Here is a 10540-nt window from a genome sequence, read left to right on the forward strand (position 1 = left end):
GCGAAGGTGTTAAAATAATAGTGGAGGTAAAGGCCCTAATAATTACCACACTAATGAAAGGGGTCGTAGTAATAGAGGGTATCCTATATGTGATCACTGTAGCTGTGATCATTATCAACAACGAAGTAACAGCACTGGTTCTTCCTCCATATAGGATCTTTCTCTTTCATTCATGGATACAGGCAATCATTATCCTTCCATATCTTCTTGTGATATTTTTATTTGGAAATTAAACTCATGGGCTATAGATCATATGATTGGTAACTTGCAGTGTCTATCTAACCTCAAAAATAATAAAAATATGAACCATGTGTCTATTATTAATGGTTCATTGATTTCTTGTCCATGGTGTTCGTAAGACCAAGTTCTTCTCCAAGTCTCATAACTCTGAAGTCCTTTTTATGTCATCTTTTTCTTCTAATTTGATGTATGTTTAGTAGAATTACTTAGAGCGTGAATTGTAATGTTATTTTTCTCCCTACTCTGTGACTTTCCTGGACCGAGCCAGGGGGAGAAAGATTGGTGAAAAAGACTGTCTCATGGGATGTACTTATTTAGTCAGGAGAATAAGGCGTTGGTTGCCACTTGAAATAATTTTAATATTCATAAATTATGGCTTTGGAGAATTGGACACCCTTTGGATAAAATTTTGAAAATCTTAATGGCCTCTCTATCTTTAAACTCTCATTCTTGTGAAATTTTTAAATTCTCAAAACATACAAGACATTTTTTTTAGTCTTTTATGCATGTTTCAAAGGAACATTTTTGTTTGATACATTCTAATGTGTAAGAACTAGCCCTAGTTGATTCTTATGCTGGCTTTAAATATTTTGTTATTTTTATTAATAATTAGTCTCGTGTTGCTTGGGTATATTTATTGAAATAAAAAACAGAAGTTTTTCATGTGTTCAAAGATTATCCAAACTGATTTTCACTCAATATAATGGCAAAATTAGAATTATGCGAACTGATAATGGCACAGAGTATGTGAACAAAGCTTTTTCTGAGCATAGATGTTGTGAAGAGTCTCAAGTTTCTCTGAAGAGACTTAGTGTCCATTAATCATACAAATGTACAGACTTGTCTTTTATAGATAAATTACATATCAAAAAATATAGAAGTAAATCACACTTTCCTATATTATACCCTGACTTACCATAAATACAAAATATTGTATCTACCCTTCCTAAATATATAGATTACAATATATACCTTCCATATTAACCAGGTATACAATATATACTTTCTTTTCACACTCCCCCTCAAACTCAAGATGTTATGGGAGAGAACATCTATAGTTTGAACACTAATTACGGAAACGAGCAGTTGGAACTTCAGATGTATAGCATGACCAGTAGATGCAGTGATTGCCATACTCAAATTGATGGATCAACAAGCACATAATGTAGTGATGGATGAACAAGCCTCAGGAACATATGGCCTCAGGAACTAAGGGCCATATCAAAGTAGGCTTGATCAATCAAACAAAAATTCTAGAGAGAAAAACAGATCAGACAGTCGAAAACGACTCGATAGAGAGACATATCCGATAGTTGAAACACGACTCAATAAGGAGTCGAAACACGACTTGACAAAAGTTGCACTGACTAGGTGAGCAACAGACTCGTCTTGAAAATCGGTGACAATGCTTCAGTGACAAGGAATGGACACAACTAAGATGAATCTGGCTCTGATACCATGTGTCGAGTCTCATGTTTATTTGAAGAGATTTAGTGTCGATTAATCATATAAATATACAGACTTGTCTTTTATAGACAAATTATAGATCAGAAAATATAGAAATAAGTCACAATTTCCAATACTATACCTAGACTTACCATAAATACAAGATATTATATCTATAAATACAAGATATTGTATCTACCCTTCCTAAATATACAGATTACAATATGTACCTCTCATATTAACCAGGTATACAATATATACTTTCACGTCACAGATGTAATCTTGATATTATACGCAAAACATCGTGTGTTGGAACACCTCAGCAAAATGGTGTTGCTGACAAGAAAAATAAACACCTTTTGGGAACTACAAGGTCTTTGATGTTTCGGATGCATGTTCCAAAAATTTATTAGTCTGGAACTGTTTTAACTACTTGCTACTTAATTAACGGATTTTCGAATAAAGTTTTAAGGATCCCCTAGAAGTTATGAAAAATCGAAAAATTAATTTGTTCCATTTGCATGTATTTAGATGCATATCTTATGTTCATGTGGCTCACAATCGAGATAAATTGGATAAACATTCTAGGAGATGTATCCTTCTTGGATACTCCTCTATTAAAAAAAGATACAAATGATATAATCCCGCAACCAGAAAAATGAATATTTTATGAGATGATTAATTTGTTGAAACAAAATCCTATTTTCATGACACATTGGGGAGTGAGTTGGAAAATATGATTCAAGGGGAGAGTTCAAGAAATCGTTTTCCCTTGCCCAATATTAGTACTAGTAACGTGTCCAACACACTCGAAACAAGTCATGATGGTCAAGTGGATGCTGAAGATACCTCACCAAAGTGGTTTAGAAAAAGAACACTCCGCATAGGCCCCACCTAGTCCCTCTTTGCGCAGGTTTTCTCGCATCTCACAACCTTCCTCTAGACTTCAAGATTTTTATTCTTACAATGCAGTTTTTTTATCCGGCTCAAAATCATATTTTCTATGAAAATATCTCTTCTAACTATTTTTCTTTTTTGAGTTCTATTTCTAATAATTCTAAGCCAACAAATTTTCAAAATGCTATTTCTCAATCTGTGTGGAAGAAGGCCACGAAGAGGAACTTCAAGCACGTGACAAGAACCATACATGTGACATTGTCAAGTGACCTAAAGAAAAGAAAATAATTGGATGTAGATGGATTTTTAAAGTAAAATATAATAGTGATGGGTTTATTGAGAGGCATAAGACTAGGTTGGTGACCAAAGGATTTACTTAAACTTATGGAGTCGCCTATAAAGAAACTTTTACACCAGTTCACAAGATGAATATTGTTCGTATTCTTTTCTCTATCGTAGTTAATTGTGGGTATGTCTCTACATTAGATAGAAGTTAAAAATGCCTTCTTATATGGGGACCTTGAAGAAAAAGTCTATATGAATCTTCCTCAAGTAGATTCTAAAGATAAGGAAAAATGTCTTGTATGCAAATTAAAGAAGATATTGTATGGACTTAAACAATCATCTCATACATGGTATGCCAAACTCAGCTCAACTTCGATGAGTGTCAGGTTTCTTAGATGTTCAGTTGATTCTTCGATGCTCATAAATAGAGGAACGTCAAGTATAATAGTTGTACACATTTATGTTGATAATATTATCATTACAGGTGATGATAAAGAAATAATCATGCAGCTTAAAACTTATCCTCAATAAAAATTTGACATCAACGGCATTGGTCAACTAAAGTATTTTATCGGCATTGAAGTAGCATATTCGAAAAAGGGACTCTTTATTTCTCAAAAGAAATATTTTGTTGAAAGAAACTGGAAAACTGAGAGTCAAACCTGTTGACACCTTCTTGATATTAATTGCAATCTTGATTCACAAATGGAAAACCTCTTAAAGATGTGGTCGCTTTCAAATACTTGTGGGCAGATTAATTTATTTGACTGTGACACGACCAAATATGACATATGACGTAAGCCTTATGAGCGGATTTATGCATGCTCCTAGATCATGTCATATGGAGGCTGTCAATATGATTATTAGATATCTTAAGTCAGCACCAGGCATCGGTATTTGGCTGAAACCAAATGGTCACACTAATATTATTGGTTATTCTGATGCTAACTAGAAAGGTAGTCCAATTGACAGGAAGTTCACTACTGGTTATTGTACATTGGTAAGAGGAAAGTTAGTTACTTGGAAAAAAAAAAAACAAAATGTAGTTGCTTGATCTAGTGCATAGGTCGATTATAGAGCTATGCTTCAACTACAAGTGCATTGATATGGCTAAAATCATTACTTCGAGATATGGGGTTCCTAAATATCAATCCAATGTAGATGTTTTGTGATAATCAAGCAGTTATGCATATAACCTTCAATCCAGTTTTTCATGAAAGAACCAAGCATATAAAAGTTGATTGTCATTTTGTGAGAGAAAATGTTCAATAAAAAATTATTAGGTCTCCTTATGTTCGAAGTGAAGACCAACTGGCAAAGATGTTTACTAAAGCTATTGCATTGACAAAATTCCATCAGATACTATCCAAGTTGGTCTCTGTAGATATCTACGCACCAACTTGAGGGGGAGTGTTGAAGGTTATAGCAGCAAGATATCAAGTTTCCTATCTTGTGGACTATAAGATATTGAGTGTCTTATATTGAGAGTTTCTTATTTTATGGGATTACAGTTGTAATGAGATTTGTTTCCTAAAAGACATGAATTATAACTCTATAAATCTCTGGTAAACCAGAATAATCCCCATGAATGAGATACTGGTTTATCCTATGTTGACGTAGGCATCATTGTCGAACTATATACATGTCTTGTTGATTCTTCGTCTCTCTCTCCTTCGTCTTTATTACTTTTATTGCAAATTCTACAAATTTCCCATGGATTTCAATGGAGCATAAATTTTGGGAGTGGAAATAGCACTTGAAAGGTACACATAATTTGCCATGGGTGATGTAACAAACATATATCTTAAGAAAACTCTCTTCTATACACTATTTGCATGTGCAGTGGACTTGAAACAAGTCCCGATTTTCCAACTACTGGGCATGCTAATTATTAGATAAGCATGTGATTTAGTGAAAGCATTTGAAGTTAACTGTGAATGGGTTGTCAAAGATGCATGGTTGAACTATAAAAGACATGGATTTGTCCCTTTAATCTTGTCTCTATTATCGGATTAAGCTTGGTTTTTAATTTTTTATTTTCTTGTAGAATTAAGTCTATTATCGAAATTACAACCCTTACACACATATACACACACTTTTTTGTATTTGTAGGGGACCTACCCTTTGTTATCTCAAATGATGGGTCCCCCTTTGTTCTTTCAACATGTAAAAGCCTCTTCTTCTTTTTTTTTTTTAAGTGTTAAACGATAGAAATGGAATCTTGGATGATATGTTGAGGCACCTGCTCCAACCAGCAATGCCAATGTGTTTACCCCTAAATTGTGGTTTAATAATATAATATGTGATAATAAACACAATGCATTGCTTGTTACATTCTTTCTAATTATGCCATCATAATAAAATGCTTCATAGAGGACTCGGAATTGCATATAATGAATATACCACTTCGAGTGTTTTGTGATGATCAAGCTGCAATAGGTTAATTTAAATGAAGTAAAATGCTATAATATTCAGCATATACTTGAGAAGAACAATGCCGCTTTGAGTTATTTGTCCTCATTGATGAAGATTGGGAACATTTTGTCAAGCATATCTGAAAGAGCATAAGAAAAAACTCATGGCAAACTGTAATCTTTAAGTTACACCCAAAAGTGGAAGAAAATCTTTCCCAATGAATAAGGACATATGGCTCTTATGGTGAAGGGGTCCTATGGCACACATATTCTCCTCAGAAGGTGCATGAGAGTAGTAGTTATATGCTTATTTGAAGTTGAAAAATCCTCTAATTGATCTCTCAGCATCGATATATATATATATTCAAATCCCAAAAATAGTGCATCTTGCAAGACATTATCTAGACCCTCTATTTTCAAGATTTATATGTATCTATAGATCTATTTGATTTAAACCATTTTTGGAGTCTAAAATTTTATAATTTGAGATAAAAATGTATTCTCATGCCATCGTAAGAATTTTTTATACCAAAATTGTATCTTATGATCAAATTTGGTAGTGCACCTTACTTTGATTATTTAAGGTTGCAACCTTATGCAAACCACACTCTTCAATAAATAAAAAATATATAAGGTATCAACTTTATACTATTGAAGTAATGCACACTCAAAAAACCATCAAAAAATATTGTTCCAATGTTGAAAAACCCTCAAACTGATCATCTCCAAATCAAGAAGTCATCATAGAAAGTTTTGGCAAAGTTTTACATTGGCTGCCTACCTAACGCAACCCACCATCCAGTCAAGAAATAGTGCATCTTGGAACACATTATCTCGACCATCCATTTTCAACATTTTTTTAATTGTTTATGGATTTGCTCAATTTGCATGATATGGTGCTTTAAATTTTATAAATACAAGTGATAATAGGTTTTATGTCATCATAAGGCTTTCTAGCAAAATTGCATCTCTCGGCCTAGTTTTGAGCTGCGCCTTATTTCAATAATATAAAGTATACACTTTATTCAAGCGTCACCTTTTTTATAAAAATAATATTTTAATAGATAAGATTTTTTAAATTATATTTTAATAATACTTGTTTGGGATTGTATACTATGAGACCATTTATTTTTAGTACAAGGAGGTAACAATTAATCATAGCCATTAGATATTCAATTCGATGGCTTGGGGTATGTCACAAAGTTTTAAAAAAATATTTCTTAGGGTTTGAGTTTAGTCACAAGTACATTTATAACCATTTAATTTGAAATTTGATGGACAATGATGGTTGTGACCTCCTTGTACTAAAAGTAAATAGTCTCTTTGTATAGTATATAGGATAACGGATAAGCATAAGGAGGGCCATTTTTTCTCACACTAAACTACACTTTTAGGGAGGGGATACGACTGAAGTGCTTTCATTACTCTCCTCTCTCTAGCATTCATTTCTGATTTTCGCTTTTAGCTGATGTGTCTTTACCTCGTGATCATATCTACAAGATGTGTTTTCCTTAGTTAAATAGCCTAATAATAAGTGACTTAAATAGCTTGTTAATAAGGGATTTATGTTGCTTCTGCACTTTTGTTTTCTTTGTTTGGTTTTTTTAGATAATTCGGTGAGGAAGATAGCCCTACTTTTTTCTTAAATAATTTAAGAGTTAGTTTTTTTAAGATGCTAGTGGGGTGATGTGAATAGAAACCACAACGTGGTGACTAAGATGTAGAGGTACTACTACCACGACCCCAACTCTTTTCTCAACTTGCCTCCTACAAAGACTCATGTCACCCGATAACATGCAAAACACACACTAGGAGAGAATAGGGAAAGTACATCATGATCCATATGACTATGGAAAATCTATATTTATGTGATAGTGTCTATCACCATCGAATCAATATACTGATGGGTGTATATCGCGATCATGCCAATCTCTCATGGTCCCATTCTCCGTCATTATTCATCTATTGAGGGGATGGTGATGACATAAAACATAAATTTTTTATATGGGTGAGGTTTGTATACGATGCCCACCTTATACTATGCAAGCAAGATGCGAATTTAAATTTTGTCGAAAGATGTAGGTCTGTTGTCAGATACTTATGATGGCTAGAAAATCTATGTTCAAACCTAATAATTAAATTCAAATTCTAAAATGGTGTAAATCGACCAGATCTATAAACACTTAAAAAACTTGAAAGTAGTTGGTCTAAATAATTTGTTAGAAAATGCACTACTTTTAAGGCATAAAGTTTTTTTTTTTCTTCATAACTATACATCTCGAGATAGAGATGATCAATTGAAAGGTTTTCCAATTTCTAAACACCTTTTTCTACTAATTGTTTTGAGGTGCACCATACTTCTATAGTATAAGGTTCCAACGTTATATAAATTTTCTCTGTTCTATATTCACTTCTATATTCACGCGGATCATACTATAGTTTGACATCATAATGTGCCACGAATTTTTATGCTTTGGAGGCCTGTACTCATAAATTTCAACTTATGAACAAATAAATACCCCTAGGATTCCACCAAGGAAAAGTAGTTTGTGCATCAGGAGACGATAGCATCCCCTGAAGCATGTAATATCTATCTTAAAGATGGATGTTAGAATATGGTAGTCTCTCAAAAAAATAAAAATCGACAGGTTTGAAACCATATCAATATTTTTAAAAAATAAAAATAAAAAATTTATTTATTTTCTTTTTTGGGTTCTTAGTTACTATGGTTGAAGTTGTTAGCGTATATATATATATCTTAATTGTATGGGTATATATCTTTTGATAAGCTTATGTGTCTAGGATTATGATAAAATTAGTTAGTAATTATCAATAACTGTTGGTGTCTATTCAGAACTGTTACTAGCCATATATTTATCATGATCTTGTATATTCTTTATTAATCAATAAAAAGAGAGTTTTCTACAGTATTATGAGTTTCTAATATGGTATCAGAGTCATAGGCTCCTCAATCTCAGATCTAAGCTCGCACCTCAGATTTGAGGTTGCCAGATCTGAGCTCGACGAGTTCATATTTGTTTCGACTCTCTGCCGAGTCGTGTTTCGACTATCTGCAAAACAGTATTTATCTCTATTCTGGCCTGTGTTCTGGACTGCGAGTTGCTGAATTTGTCTCGGCCTGCTAGTTGTTGAATCTGTCTCGGATTCACACCGAGTTTTGTTGGCTCTTCCAAATGCCATTACATTTTCTTACCTATCTCGACTGTTTTTCTGTCTTCGATGAAGATCTGAAGTTTACGCCATGCACGTGACGCCTTAAAGATCCAATCTATTTGTTTACGCAACTTATTGTTCAAACTCCAACTGCTTTGTGTCAAAGCATCTTGAGTTTGAGGGGGAGTGTTAGCGTATATATATCTCTTGATTGTATGGGTATATATCTCTTGATAAGATTAGGTGTCTAGGATAATGATAAGGTTAGTTAGTAATTATCAATAACTGTTGGTGTCTATCCAGAATTGTTATTAGTCGTATATTCATACGGCGTTTTGTATAATCTTTATTAATCAATAAAGATCGAGTTCTTTGCAGCATTCTGAGTTTCTAATAGATGTTTCATTCTTTAAATTTTGAATTAAAAAATCCATCTCTTAAATAGATTATGGAGAGAGGAACTCTCTAAATCACCCAAAGAACCGAACTACTCTCCCCCGGCTAAACCTAAGAAGCTTCGAGCAACATTCTTTCAATTGTATTGGTTGCCTAAATATAAAATCGTTACACCTGCGCCCATGATAAAATATAAGGAAAACGTTTATATAAGGGTCAGACTTTAAACAATCAAATCAAGGTGCACCTCAAAAATTCATCAAAAAATGTTGTTTCGATACTTAAAACTTCTCAAGTTTGATCATCTCAACCTCAAGACGTATGGACAGGAGAAAAATTATAAGTCTTGGAAATAGTACATCTTGTAATGTATTTTCTAGACTATCAATTTTTAATATTTTTAAGTATTCATAGATCTGCTCAATCTACAATATTTTTAAGCTTTAAATTTTATGGTAGATAGAAAAACAAATTCTTAGGCCATCACAAAGATTTTCAATACTCAAACAATATCTTCGATACTATTTAAAGTGCACCTTGCTTTGATTGTTTAGGGTATCAGCCTTATACAACCATAGCCAAATATGAACTGTCATTTAAGAGTCAAGCCTGAGTAATGTTTTAAAAAAGGGGTTTGCGGGACAAATCTACTAACTAATCCCAATCGGATTGACAATTCGAACAAGTCATAAGACAAAAAAAGACAAAAATAAAAAAAACTCTGCATAGCCTAGTTGGCTAGCCATTGTGCCCAATAGCGCCTGGATGGCAGATCTACTCTCCACTTCACTTTTTTCTTCGTTATACCCCATGAAGCAGGAAAAATAAAAATCCATTTTGTGACCTCTTGAGCATTTGGGGTTCAAACCTCACGAACCTCTAATGCGTACCACTACCCAACACGCCATTATGAAGTATATTATATAAAATTTGTTTAATATATATTAGATAAATATTTATATAAGGTTAGACAATTTTTTTTTTTTTTTTTGGTAATTCAGTGGGGAAGAGAGACCCTACCCACTTTTTCAAGTAGATTACTAGCTTTTTTGAAGTTGCCATTTTTTCAAGTGGATTACTAGCTTTTTTGAAGTTGTTAGTAGGGTGGTGTCATTGATGAGAATGGAAACCACAACGTGATGACTATGGTGTGGGGTGCTACCACCACGACCTTAGCCCCTTCCTAGGTTGCAAGAATTTTATACTATAAAAGTAAGGTAGATATAAAAAATGCAGAAGAAAAGAGTGTTCCAAAGTTGGAAAATATTTCAATTGATCTTCTCGATCTTGAGTTATATAGATATAAAAAGTAAAAAGAATTTCAAATCTAAAAAATAATGCATCTTGTAACAAGTAATCTGGACCGTCTATTTTTAGAAAGTGTTTATAGATTTGCTCAATCTCCATTGTTTTTAGATTTTTAAATTTCATATTTAAGATCAAAAATAGATTTTCAAGCCGTCATAACGTTTTCGACACCCGAATTATAAATTCAAGCAAAATTATCGGTATGCCTTACTTGTATAGCATAAGATCGGCCCTTTATAAAAACCTCACCTCATATATTATTTATTGAGCTGCCCGATTCAGACAGAACAAAGTCGGTGCCTATCGATCCGAATCAGGCAATTCTCAATCTAGATCATATTTGTTTTAATGGATAATGTTTCTATAAGGCTTAGGCTTTA

This window comes from Amborella trichopoda, chromosome 13 (assembly GCF_054954075.1).
Source record: "Amborella trichopoda isolate Santa Cruz 75 chromosome 13, AtrichopodaSantaCruz75HAP2 v2.0, whole genome shotgun sequence".
NCBI lineage: Eukaryota > Viridiplantae > Streptophyta > Magnoliopsida > Amborellales > Amborellaceae > Amborella > Amborella trichopoda.